This window comes from Elephas maximus, chromosome 3 (genome assembly GCF_024166365.1).
Source record: "Elephas maximus indicus isolate mEleMax1 chromosome 3, mEleMax1 primary haplotype, whole genome shotgun sequence".
Taxonomy (NCBI): Eukaryota; Metazoa; Chordata; class Mammalia; order Proboscidea; family Elephantidae; genus Elephas; species Elephas maximus.
The window spans coordinates 165,163,262-165,176,321 of NC_064821.1; positions in this window are offsets into that span (position 1 = coordinate 165,163,262).

Genomic DNA, 13,060 nt, shown 5'->3' on the forward strand with positions numbered 1-13,060 from the left:
GATGATGTCTTGCCATTCGTGTTTCTAAAGAGCATTCTGGTTGTACTTCTTCCAAGACAGATTTGTTCATTCTTTTGGCAGTCCGTAGTATATTCAGTATTCTTCACCAACACCATAATTCAAAGGTGTCAATTCCTTTTTGGTCTTCCTTATTCACTGTCCAGCTTTTGCATGCATACAAGGTGATTAAAAACGCCATGGCTTAGGTCAGAAGCACCTTAGAATTAGGGCAGTAGAAATGAAGAGCATGGTAATTCTGTACCTTAAAGCATCATGGACAGAGAATGAGCATTCTCCATGGTTATAAATCCCCAGGGTTGGCCAGAGGAAGTGACCAGTTGTATATGTACTGTCCTGAATCAATTTGACACCCAGAAGAAGACAACAGAGATAGGACCAAAACTAGAGTTCATCAGGAAAACACCTTTTAATCTTTTTCTGTTTCAAGATCTCACTAGTACTCTGCTGGCTGAGTACCCTAGTGCTGCTGTAACAGAAATCTCACAAGTGGTGAATTTAAAGAACAGAAATTTATTTTCTCACAGTTCCGGAGGCTACAAGTCCAAATCAGGGTTACAGCAGTATTGATTCTTTTCAAGTCAGTAGCCCCAGTCATTGCTTACAGAAGATTCTCACATGTTGCCTGTCTTCCCTTGTATGTGTGTACGTGTCTCTGTGACTATTCTGCTCTTTATGTAACTCAGAAGTGATTAGACTTAGGATCCAGCCTATACTGCTATGGCCTCAACTAATTGATTACATTACATTAGGCTGCATTATGGAAAGTGATTATACTACATTAGATTAGATACATCTACAGGTATAGGGACTAGGATATGGGGGGTAACACAATTTAATTCATAACATCTACAGGGTAAGTTTTTTTGTATTAAACACCAGAAGCAAAACTATACTACTCTGGTTTTATTTTATTTAGTGTATTTGGAGGTATACACATGCATACACTCACCCATGCTCTTAAGTTAACTACTTCATGAATTTTATGTGGTTCATTCTAGAGTGTGGGTTCAGCTCCTATCAACTACTCTTTGCATAGCCTTTATTGAAATTCAACATGAAAATTTATTTTCTTTGGATGTTGTTAAGAAATGACAAAGGCGCAAGGGAAAGATCAGTTGCAAGCACTAATGGACCACAACTACCACAGCCTCCACCAGACTGAGCCCAGCACAACTAGATGGTACCTGGCTACCACCACCAACTGCTCTGATAGGGATCACAATAGACGGTCACGGACAGAGCTGGAGAAAAATTTACAACAAAATTCTAATTCACATAAAAAAAAAAAAGACCAGACTTCCTGGTCTGACAGGGACTGGAGAAACCCCTAGAGTGTGAACCCCAGACATCCTTACAGCTCAGTAATGAAATCACTCCTGAGGTTCACCCTTCAGCCAAAGATTAGACAGGTCCATAAAACAAAACGAGACCAAATGGGCACACCAGCCCAGGCTGAAGGACGAGAAGCCAGGAGGGAAGAAGAAAGCTGGTAATGGGGAACCCAAGGTCGAGAAGGGAGAGTGCTGACCTGTTGGGGGTTCTTAGCCAACTGTTATGGAACAACGTGTGTACTAACTGTTTGATGAGAAGCTAGTTTGTTCTGTAAACCTTCAACTAAAGTACAATAAAAAAAAAAAAAATTGCCTGAAATGGATCCTATAGATAATTTGTAGTCAGAGCTCTAGTGCTGAGACAGGGGAGCTCAGAAAAGTCACCACTCTTAAAAGATTCTTGCCTAGGCAACATGTGACACTAGGTAGGATGCAAAAAGTTGAAGATTCAGTTTCCACCAGAACTGCGTTTACAATATAATTAGAAAAGAAAAAAATTATTATTACATGAAAAGCTAAATAGCTGTAAGAACTTAAGGTAACAGCAGAGCTATCATGAAGCAATACAAAATTTATCGCTAAATGAATGTTAGAGATCACAGTTGTTACAGGACATCAGAAAAGGGACAGATCAATTTCAGGGGTGGACGGGGAAGTATTTGCACTGCGTGCATGTGAAGCCTAGTGCACGCATGCATGATCAGCAGATGCAATAATAAGGTCCCTTTATTTTACAGGGAAACCCCGGTGGCGTCGTGGTTAAGTGCTACAGGTGCTAACCAAAAAGTCAGCAGTTTGACTCCACCAGGCACTCCTTGGAAACTCTGTGGGGCCATTCTACTCCGTTCTATAGGGTCACTATGAGTCAGAATCGACTCGATGGCAACAGGTTTATTTTACATAGGTCCCTGGGTCATACAAACAGTTACACTCTGCTACAAATGATAAGCTGGGGATTTGAAACCACCCAGTGGTGCTGCAGAAGAAAGGCATGGCAATCTACTTCTTTAAGACTGTTGCTGTTAGTTGCCCTCAAGTCAGTTTTGATTCATGGAGACTCCATGTGTGCAGAGTAGAACTGTTCCGTAGGGTTTTCAAGGCTGTGACCTTTCAGAAGCAAATCTCCAGGCCTATCTCCTGAGGCTCCTCTGGATGGGTTCAAATCACCCACCTTTCAGTTAGTAGTCAAGCACTTAACTGTTTATACCACGCACGGACTCCTTCTGTAAGACTATAGCTATTGAAAACCCTATGGAGCTCAGTTCTACTCTGAAACACATAGGGTCACCGTGAGTGGAAACAGAGTCAATGGCAACCTTTTTTTTTTTTTTTTTTTACAGTCTTAAGACTTTAGCACTTCCAACACCTATTTACATGCATTTTATTTGATAGTCACAACATCCAAGTTCAGCAGGCAAGCAGAGGCCTAACTGGGGGGTTTGGGGGAAGGCAGGTAAGGTTAGTGGCCTGGGCGTCCTGCGTGTGCCCTGGGCGCTGCTTGAGGTGGGGCACTCATTAGCAATTTCTCTGGGCCATCACAGTTTCCACTGCCAGCTCTGAGAGATCATTCAGCAACTTAACACTAATTGCCCTATGGTACTCTTTTCCACAGTTAGGTCCCTGCAGGCAAGGCCCTTCTACAGATGAAAAAGCTAAGGCTCAGAATCTAAGTCTTCCAGCTCTTGATGTAATGCTCATTCAAGGGCAAAAAGGACCAAAGTGATTTGACAACCACTTTCTGGATGAACCCTCTAGACTTTATTGGAAACTTTAGTATTTCAGGTTGAAAGACTCACAAATTTTGGCTTAGTAAACTTGGGAAATAATTAGGAGGTACGGGTACAATGTATAAAGCATAAATGCTCTGAAAACTATTAACCCAGAGATGGAAATGACATTCAGCCCCAACTACGGCACAGCCAGTGAAACATCCCAGGCCCAGATGAGTGAGGCGACAAGACCTGCACTAGTGTCTCCTTCTTCCATCAATTCCTTATGCCGCCAGAGCCAGTGTGGGGGAAAGGAAATTGCAACCCTCCCATTTTATGACCTTAATGCTGTGCCTGAAGAATTTAAAACAGTCCACCCGACTGGGGAGGCTGGGTGCTTTGAAAGCCTTTTTTTTTTTAATGTTTCATTTGCTTCTAACATGTCAGTTTCTGTGCAAGGGATGGAGGGAAGTCCTTCCTTGCAGCTTCCCCTGCCAGGCCTGCCAACCTGCTCCAGACCTGAGGTCAGGAGGCCAGGGAGCAGGGTCAGGGTGGGCCCAAACTCAGGATGTCAGACTCACAGTGAACTTTCCTCAGAGCCTCCTCTCTTAGATGTGTCCTACAAACCTCAAAGGAAACAAAAATCCTCACAAATGGTCCGATAAGCAGCATCATGATAAATGGAGAAAAGATTGAAGTTGTCAAGGATTTCATTTTACTTAGATCCACAATCAACACCCAGGGAAGCAGCAGTCAAGAAATCAAATGATGTATATTGCACTGGGCATATCTGCTGCAAAAGATCTCTTTCAAAGCAAAGATGTCACTTTGAGGACTAAAGTGCACTGGACCCAAGCCATGGTATTTTTCGATCACCTAACATGCATGCAAAAGCTGGACAATGAATAAGGAAGACTGAAAAAGAATTGATGCCTTTGAGTTATGGTGTTGGCAATGAATATTGGGTATACCATGAACTGCCAGAAAAATGAACAAATCTGTCTTGGAAGAAGTTTAGCTAGAATGCTCTTTAGAATGAGAATGACAAGATGTCATCTCAGGTACTTTAAACACGTTATCAGGAGAGACCAGTCCCTGGAGAAGGACATTATGCTTGGTAAAGTAGAGGGTCGGCCAAAAAGAGGAAGACCCTCAACAAGATGGATTGACACAGTGGCTGCAACAATGGGCTCAAGCATAGCAATGATTGTGAGGATGGCGCAGCACTGGGCACTGTTTTGTTGTGTAGTACTTAAGGTCGCTATGAGTTGGAGCTGACTAGATGGCACCTAACAGCAACAACAAACTGCTGTGACTAGGAGAAGGACTCTGGGGCTAGCCACATTTAAGTTCAAATCCAAGCTCTGCCACTGGCTAGCTGTGCAAACGTGGCCAAATCACTTGACTTCTCCAAGCCTCAGTTTCCTCCTCTGTAACATGACAATAGTAATAATCTCTACCTTATACAGTTTCTGGAAGGATTGAATGAGATAATGTGGGACTAAGCATAGTGTCTCACACAAATAATAGCTGTTAACTATAGCATTTATTGTCATAACAACTATTACCAATTATTATTAAGAGCTTAATATGCCAATGAACTTACCAGAGCTGAATTAAATGAAAGACCTAAGAGAGATTGGGCCCAGGATCTTTGGGTCAACGGATCAGAACCTTGATTGTTTTCTCTTTGGAGAGACTGGGCAAAATCGGAGGAAGGAGGTTCATTAAGCACCTCCAGTGGGCCAGACACTGTGGAGGGAAATTTACCTAGGCTATTCATATAATCTTCACCTCTGCTATAGAACTACTTACTACCTTCCTTTTAACCAGTTGCTATGGAGTAAAAAAAAAAAAAATTTTTTTTTTTTTTTTTTATGGAGTAGGTTCCAACTCTTGGTGACTCCTGGCGACTCCATGTGTTTCAGAGTAAAACTCTGCTCCACAGGGTTTTTCACTCCTGGTGACTCTATGTGTTTCAGAGTAAAACTGTGCTTCACAAGGCTTTTCAACGGCTGATTTTTCAGAAGTACATCGCCAGGCCTTTCTTCCAAGGCACCTCTGGGTGAACTCCAACCTCCAACCTTTCAGTTAGCAGCTTAGTGCTTAACCATTTGCACAACCTGGGTAAATTTCAGACTGAGTTCCAGACGTCAGGGGATGTAGGCAGGGGAGATTGGGCCAAATTGGGGGTCTCAGTGCCAGGAACAGATGGATCAAACACAAGTGCGTGACTCCAAACCAAGCTCTAAAGATTCCACAGGGCCTCGCCCAGGTATAAGAAAGTACTTATGAATCTAGAAATTCAGAAAGTTGGATTCTAGCTGCTGTTCTGCCCCTCACTAGCTGGGCAACCTTGGGCAAGATATCTTGCTTCTGAAGGCCTGAGGTTCCTCATCTGTAAAATGAGGCAGTGCCCTCCATGACCTGCAAGGACCCACCCTCTCTATTCGGGAAGTGCCTGAGCCAGTGTGGTAATTACAGGCCTAGTGTTCTGGAACAGAGCCATCCCCTCCCTAAGGACACTTCACATGGGAACTATTGGCCAGCAGAGATAGAATCACAAGGCTACACTGGAACCATCTTTTTAGCACTTCCTAATTCTATCTGCACGGCTTGCCCCCCAGCCCTTTCTCATCTTCCCCATAAACACACCTCATTAGCTGGGACAAATGCCACAAGTCCCTATGCTCTAAACCATTCATTCAACAACATTTCAAAGGACAATGCTGAATTTAATAGTGTCCCCAGGGTAACATTAAATCAGGTTAATTACTATTTATTTCCTCTGAGATTTAGTTATTAGCAATTCATGTCCTGAAAGCATGAGGCATCCTCAAATCCTTACATGTTTTGAGGCCAAGAAAGGCATAATCTGGTGTCTGGCTCAGATCTGTCCATGGCCCATTCCCTCGCCTCCTCAATTCCACCCCCATAAGCCCGGCCACATAAAGAGCCAAGGGTTTCTAGGTTAACACCTAGAGTCCAGTGTCTTCGGAACCAACAGTTGAAACCTCAGTGAATCCTTCACTCACCCTGATAACTTCAGGGTGTAGATGGGGCAACTACAGCCTCTAGTTTTCTCCATGGGGGTTCTGAGCTAACTCAAAACCTGGAGTCCCAGCTTCATTGGGAAGCTGCATTCCCAGTTTCAAAGGGTCAGGAGTACTGGGCAGACTCACACGCAGCTAATTGTTAACAATTTATTTTCTGAGATCATTCTACAGTGTACCAAACATGGGAAATAGAACTAGGAGATATTAAGTATTCCAACACTAAGAATAAACCTAGGCGAAAGGAGAGCTAGTCAAGGATGCCACCTCCTTTTACCCCACGAATGTGTTCCTCAGAAGACAGATACCAACATTTTAAATTTACAGGAGGTTGTCCTGTGTGTGGAAGCTAAAGGCACAGCTCTGGAGTGGCACAGTTCTAATCTGCATCCTGATTCTTTCACTTACTAGCTATGTGACCTTGGGAAAGTTAGTCAACCTCATGCTAAGTTTCCCAATCTATAAAACAGGGCTATTCAGTCAACACACAGGGGTTTGGTAAGAATTAAATGGAATAATGCAAAGATCTTTTCGCTTAGTAAGCACTATTAGGTGATAACTATCATTGGTTTTTGGGGGGGTAGTGGTGGTTCAGTGGTAAAATTCTTGCCTTTCCTGTGGAAGTTTTGGATTTGATTCCCAGCCAATGCATCTCATGTACAGCTATCATCCATCTGTCAGTGGAGGCTTGCATGTTGCTATGATGCTGAACAGGTTTTGGCAGAGCTTCTGTACTAAGATGTACTAGGAAGAAAGGCCTGACTATCTATTACCAAAAATCAACCAGTGAAAACCCTATGAATCACAATGGCCTGATCTGCAGCCAGTCATGGGACTGGCACAGGGCTGCCCAGCATTTCATTGCATTGTGCATGGAGTCTCTATGAGTTAGGGGACAATTTGACAGCAGCTAACAACAACATTATTGGTTTGGGAATCTGTGGTGAGTCCTGTTGCATAGTCTATGCTCTTTTGTTCAATAAATTCAATTTTTTTTGACATCAAGTTTTCTAAAACAAATCTTGAGACCCCGTAATTTCCCACCAGAAGAAAACTTGCCTTCTTTAAAATGGGCAGGATGAACATATTGGAGAGGAAACTAACTGTACAAAAATGATGGGTGACATGGCATTCCACAAGTTCCCAGAAGATCAGTGCCCTGGCCCTCTTCAACAGTACTTCTCTGTCTGTGGAATAAGACTTGGAGTAAGGGCACTGAAGGGAAGTGGGTGGAAGTTCTTAGTTGAAAGTACAGAGACCAGTGCAGCTAAACAGAGAACATCTGCTCTACAGCATCATCTAGTTAAAGAACAATTACTGTGGCCATGGGGTGGGGTTGGGCTGTCCTCACATGCAGCATCCCTTGGTTCCCTGATCCCTTGGTGCTGCCACTGAATGGAACACTGGCCTGGGTAGTGCCAGCAGGTCTCTCCTCACGAGAGATAAGGAGCACAGGGAGCCATGCCTCTTCCTCATCCTTAATTTCTCTATCCTGCTGTTAAGGTCCTCCAAGACGTTAAACTGTATTTGGGGATAGAGAGGTGTCTTAGGCTGGGTTCTCTGGAGAAGCAAAACCAGTAAAGCATATAAATACATATATAGAGAGAAATTTATATAAACAAATGGCTCACATGTTCGTAGAGGCTGTATCGTCCCAAGTCTGTGAATCAGGCTTCTCCTGATTCACGTAGCTGCAGGGGCTGGCAAACCCAAGATTGGCAGGTCAGAGAACAGGGCTCTTGCTCACAGGCTGTGAAGATCGATGAATCCCGAGATCAGCAGATAAGCTGCTAGCTCAAGTCCCAAGAACCTGAGGTCAGATGAACAGGAGGCAGTTGCAGGACCCAGAGCAGACAAAAGCCATACCATCCACTTATATTCAGATGCAGGCCACACGCCCAAGGAAACTTCCTTTTAACTGATTTGTTACTAACAGCAGATCCCATCATGGGGGTGATCACAAATAAACACTGAGAACTGCAGCCCAGCCAAGTGGACACACAATCTTAACCACCACAAGAGGTAATGATCGTGTGGCAGGGGTGGAATGATGGGCAACAATGGATGGTCATCAGTGTTCTACAGCTCACCATGTAAGCTTCCTCTGAGATGGTTCTCATCTAGAAAATGGGAAGTGTGGTGACAACAGACAAAAAAATGTGATATGAGACTCTAGGAAAGATGGAAACAAAGAAAGACAAGAGGAAGTAAGAGCCAATTCTTTCCCATAAGGGCCAACAAGAAATTGATGGTTGGAACACCCATGAATGAGTGAATCAACCAAGCAGTAAATCAATTAATTGCAATACCAGTGAGTTCTCCTTGGTGTCAGAGGCCTATTGGTAGAAGAGCATAGGGAAGCCAGTATGGAGTCTCTAGGGATCTATATGGACTTGTCTTAGACCCACTTCAGCCTCAGAAAAGGAGCCATAGTGTTTGAACATTTGAAAAGTCCCATATTGGGAAAAATCCCAGAGAAAAGACCCTGTTGAGCCATTTGGCTCCAGGAAAACATACACCAGAATTACTTCTTGTACCACCCTGTGCCCAACAAACACAAAATTGTATTTTTTCTGTGAGACTGGCTGATATAAATGACATGAGCTAATCTCACCACATCCAAAAACGTGTGAAATTTGAAAAAAGTCATAATTGTCTTAGACCAAACTCCAAACACTCAGAATGTTAAACCCCAGGGTATTCATCTACTCCCGGGTAAAAAAAAAAAAAAAAAAACTCCTGGGTAGAAGGGCATTTATCAGCAGAAGCCTCCTCCTTGTGGTTGCCATCCTTCCTTCCCTCCTCCAGGGACTTGCCTCTCCTATGGTCACACTTCCCACCTCATGGGCTGAAAGCTTTGCAGGCATTTGACTTTTTTTCCTTGACTCCTGATTCCAGTAGTTGTTGTTGTTAATCGGCTCCCATTCATAGCGACCCTACGTATGACAAAGCTGAATGTTGACCCTCCCAGTCCAGCACCATCCTCACAATAGTAGGAATCCTTGAGCCCTTTGTTGCAGTCACTGTGCCAGTCCACCTCATTGAAGGTCTTCCTCTTTTTCGCTGACTCTCTGACTTTACCAAGCATGATGTCCTTCTCCAGGTTTGGTCCCTCCTGATAACATGTCCAAAGAAGCAAGATGAAGTCTCACCAGCCTCGCTTCTAAGGAGCATTCTGGCTATACTTCCTCCAAGACAGATTTGTTTGTTCTTCTGGCAGTCCATGGTACACTCAATATTCTTTGCCAACACCATAATTCAAATGCATCAATTCTTTTTCAGTCTTTTTCATTGTCCAGGTTTTGCATGCATATGAGGCATTTAAAAGTAGACATTGTACCATACTGTTTCTTCTTTTGAAAAAAATTTGAATTTTCTCCTAATTTACCATCTATATGGCAACAACCCCAGCCCAGATCCTCATTCCCTTATACCTTTTTTACTACCCTCTGCATGCCAGTGTCCTGCCAACCTTCCTAAACATAGATTTCTCATGCCATGTCCCCCTCAGGAACTACAGGGACATCCCTACCAAGTCTTGTCTTACTTTAATCACATTGAACTTGTCATTTGGATGTGTTCCATCACCAAAGTTTTGATTCTGAAACCTCCTTCCCTATCTGGCCAAACCCTGCCCAGTCTTTATGGCTAGCTCTGGAACCACCTGCACCGTGAGACCTTCTCTGACTCCCCAAGTAACAAACATTTTGTGTTACTTTGTTTGTTCCTTTAATATAAAACTTATCATATTTTATCTTTTAAGTGACAATTTTAAAGCTAAATTATTAGCTGTTTATGCATCTCGCTCAACCCTCTTCCCCCCATCTCGCTGCACAGAACCTTACCATAACATAGTAAGCTCTAGATACACAGAAGTTGAATTTATTGCCACCATTTCCAGCATGTTCACACATACTTACAGTGCATTACTTATGCTTACCCCAGCCCTGCCACAATCTCCTTTTTGATCCCCTCTGCTTATTTAAATCCTACCCATCCTTCAAGCCTCACCTCTATTTCCAAACTTCTACATGGGATCCTGCCATTCAGTTTCATCTAGAATTCATTTTATTCAAGACTGGTAGATTAGGGAATCTGACAACTGTTTCAACAGCATCATGGACCAGCATAGAGAAACATGGGCTGGATACTAGTATAACAGGAACAATTACTAGCTTGTTGAATTACCATATTCAAAGGGTATAGTCCTCAGCTCTGTACTTATTAACAAATATTTATTAAACTCCACATTTTTTAGAGCCCTAGTGGTGCAGTGCTTAAGAGCTATCACTGTTAGCCAAAAGGTCAGCAGTTTGAATCCACCACCCACTCCTTGGAAATCTTATGGGGCAGTTCTACTCTGCCCTATAGGGTCGCTAGGAGTCAGAATCAACTCGGTGGCAACAGCTAACCAAACCCATTGCCATCAAGTCAGTTCCAACTCATAGTGACCCTGTAGGACAGAGTAGAACTGCTCCATAGGGTTTCCAAGGAGTGACTGGTGGATTTGAACTGCCAAACTTTTGGTTAGCAACCATAACTCTTAACCCTGCACCACCAGGGCTAAGGTATATAAGACATGCTTAATGCATAAGAGAGGAATAGCAAATAACAACTACCAAATGCAAGAAAGGGGTGGGGAGTCAGCACATGACTTAAAGCAATAAATTTGAAAAATATCTAAGAGTTTTGATTGATACTAAACCTTGACATATCATAATAGCGTTATAGAAGAAGGAAGGAAAGAAGGTGGGAAGGAAGGAGGGAAAAGAGAAACGAAGGGAGGAGGAAGGGGTGAAGGAAGAGAGAGAGAAAGAGGGAGAAAAACAAAGCAATTTCAGATGGCATGAACAGAAGTCAAGCAGGGCTTCTCCAAGCTTCATGGCAAAATAGGAAGGTTAACGTGTTACTTTAACAAATAGTTTTGTGGTCAAATAAATTTGGGAAAGACTAGATTAGGTAAAGATAAATAAGACTACTCGAAGCCTTTAGTATTCTAATGTACATTCTGAAATCTCCAAAGGGGATGATAAGCTGTAGAGTTTCACAAACTGTGAAATTCATTAAACTGTGAAGCAATTGATCACCCACCGCTGATCCCCAGAACATCTCACAGAACCTGGGGTGAGTGGAACATGCTTCGGGAAGCATGATTTAAAGCAAAGAGATTCAGCTCCCTGGGCTGATCAGAGCCTACCTGGAGTGTAGCCTGCAGGTCTGGGCACCTCAGAGGAAGAGGAATAGAGGTCAGTTGAACAAGACTAGGAAGGACGGTCAGGTTAACAAAAGGATTCAAAACCATACTATTTGAAGAATGTTGAAAAAATTGACGTGTTTTGCCTGGAGAAGAGCTGACTAGGCAGAGGAGAGGTGTGGTCACAGAAGTTTGAGGGCTGGAGAATTGTAATTAAATAAGTAATTGTAATTAAAGGGCTGTTATATAAGAAAGGAATTAGATTTGTTCACGTGTGACTTCAAAGGATAAAACCAAGACCAACAGTTCAAGCCCTCAGTGAATCAGAATTTAGCTCTATCTTATACTGTATTCCTTTCATCTAAATTCTAGTGTGATACTTGCTGCCCAGCTATGAATATTATATTCTAGAGTTTCCATCTCCCTTACTTTTCATTCTTTTTTTCCCAGCGACAGGAACTGGGTCACAAGGAATTAAACAGGGCACTCAAATCCTATCTGAGGTAGTTTGAAAAGAGATGGGTCCATGGGGTGGGTCCCAGGCAGAAATTTGAGGAAAAGCTGAGAGGCTAGCCAGGAAGAACCACCAGCAACCCCAAATCCAAAGGACAGGAGACAGTGAAAAGGAGCTAGAGCCAAGAGTCAGGTCCAGGAAGAAAGAACTTAGGAATGGACGCAGGTCAAGAACATGATCTGTGATCACTGCTGTGAGCAGTCACACAACTGTAGGGAGTTAGCACATGAGATGTCAATCTGGCATAAAGATATAGAGCGGCAAGAGATCCCAGGATGGCCAAGTGAAGCAGCAGTAAGGAATCACTTTTAGGCTATTCCAGAGGAATTATCTATGGCAATTAAGTGCCACCCATATAAAACTCCAATATTTGGATAAATTTCATGAGTCTCCTCCACTTTAAGAATCTTTCCCTTACTTTGAATTTCTTCAGCATTTACATTAATTGGTCTAAGTTCCTCATTTTTCAGATTCCCAAGAGGGGAAATGATTTTTCAATGTGACAGAATTAGATAGATTATGGAAGGGCAGGGCTTGAACTAAGATCCTCTCGATGGCCTATCCCATTTTTGTCCCTTTGTATTCCCCACGGTACCCAATACAATGATCAACTCCCAGTCTTTGCCATAAATTGTTGGTTGAAGTAAATTAAATAGACATCAGTGTGTCAAGGATTAGTGTTGACTTCTCTGTTTAAATAGGAAAATCGGAAAGCTAAAGAGCAAATGTAACTTCTACTCTGGGTGTAGACTGATGTCCCTACTTAGCACCATGGAATAAAGGACTCCAAACTTAACCATCTTCCCCACAAGACTGCTAGTATGAGCTGTAAGTGCTGACCCAAGGAAGGTTCTGTGAGCCCAGATACACCACATTAGTTTCTTGGATGACACTGAAGAAGGGCTCTGTGGAGTCTTTGGTCCCTTGCTGCCTATAAATAAAACACAATTATATCGAATTACTCATGGCTATGGGTTTCTCCCTGCCTGGCATTCAGGACTTCCAGGAGGCCCCCAGAACTGTGCTGCCAGAAAAGGTCTTTAACTCCCACAGACTTAGGGGTAAGTGCTACTTCCCAGCCAAGGCTCATAAAATTTCAAACAGAAACCTTTCCGAACCCAGGAAGATCAGCCTCATTGACAAGAAACACATGGACAGGGCCAAGAAATGGAATGCATTTTGCTCTGAACAGCTTCTTCTGATGATGTTTCCAAGGGCTGAGACCACAACTCTCTGCA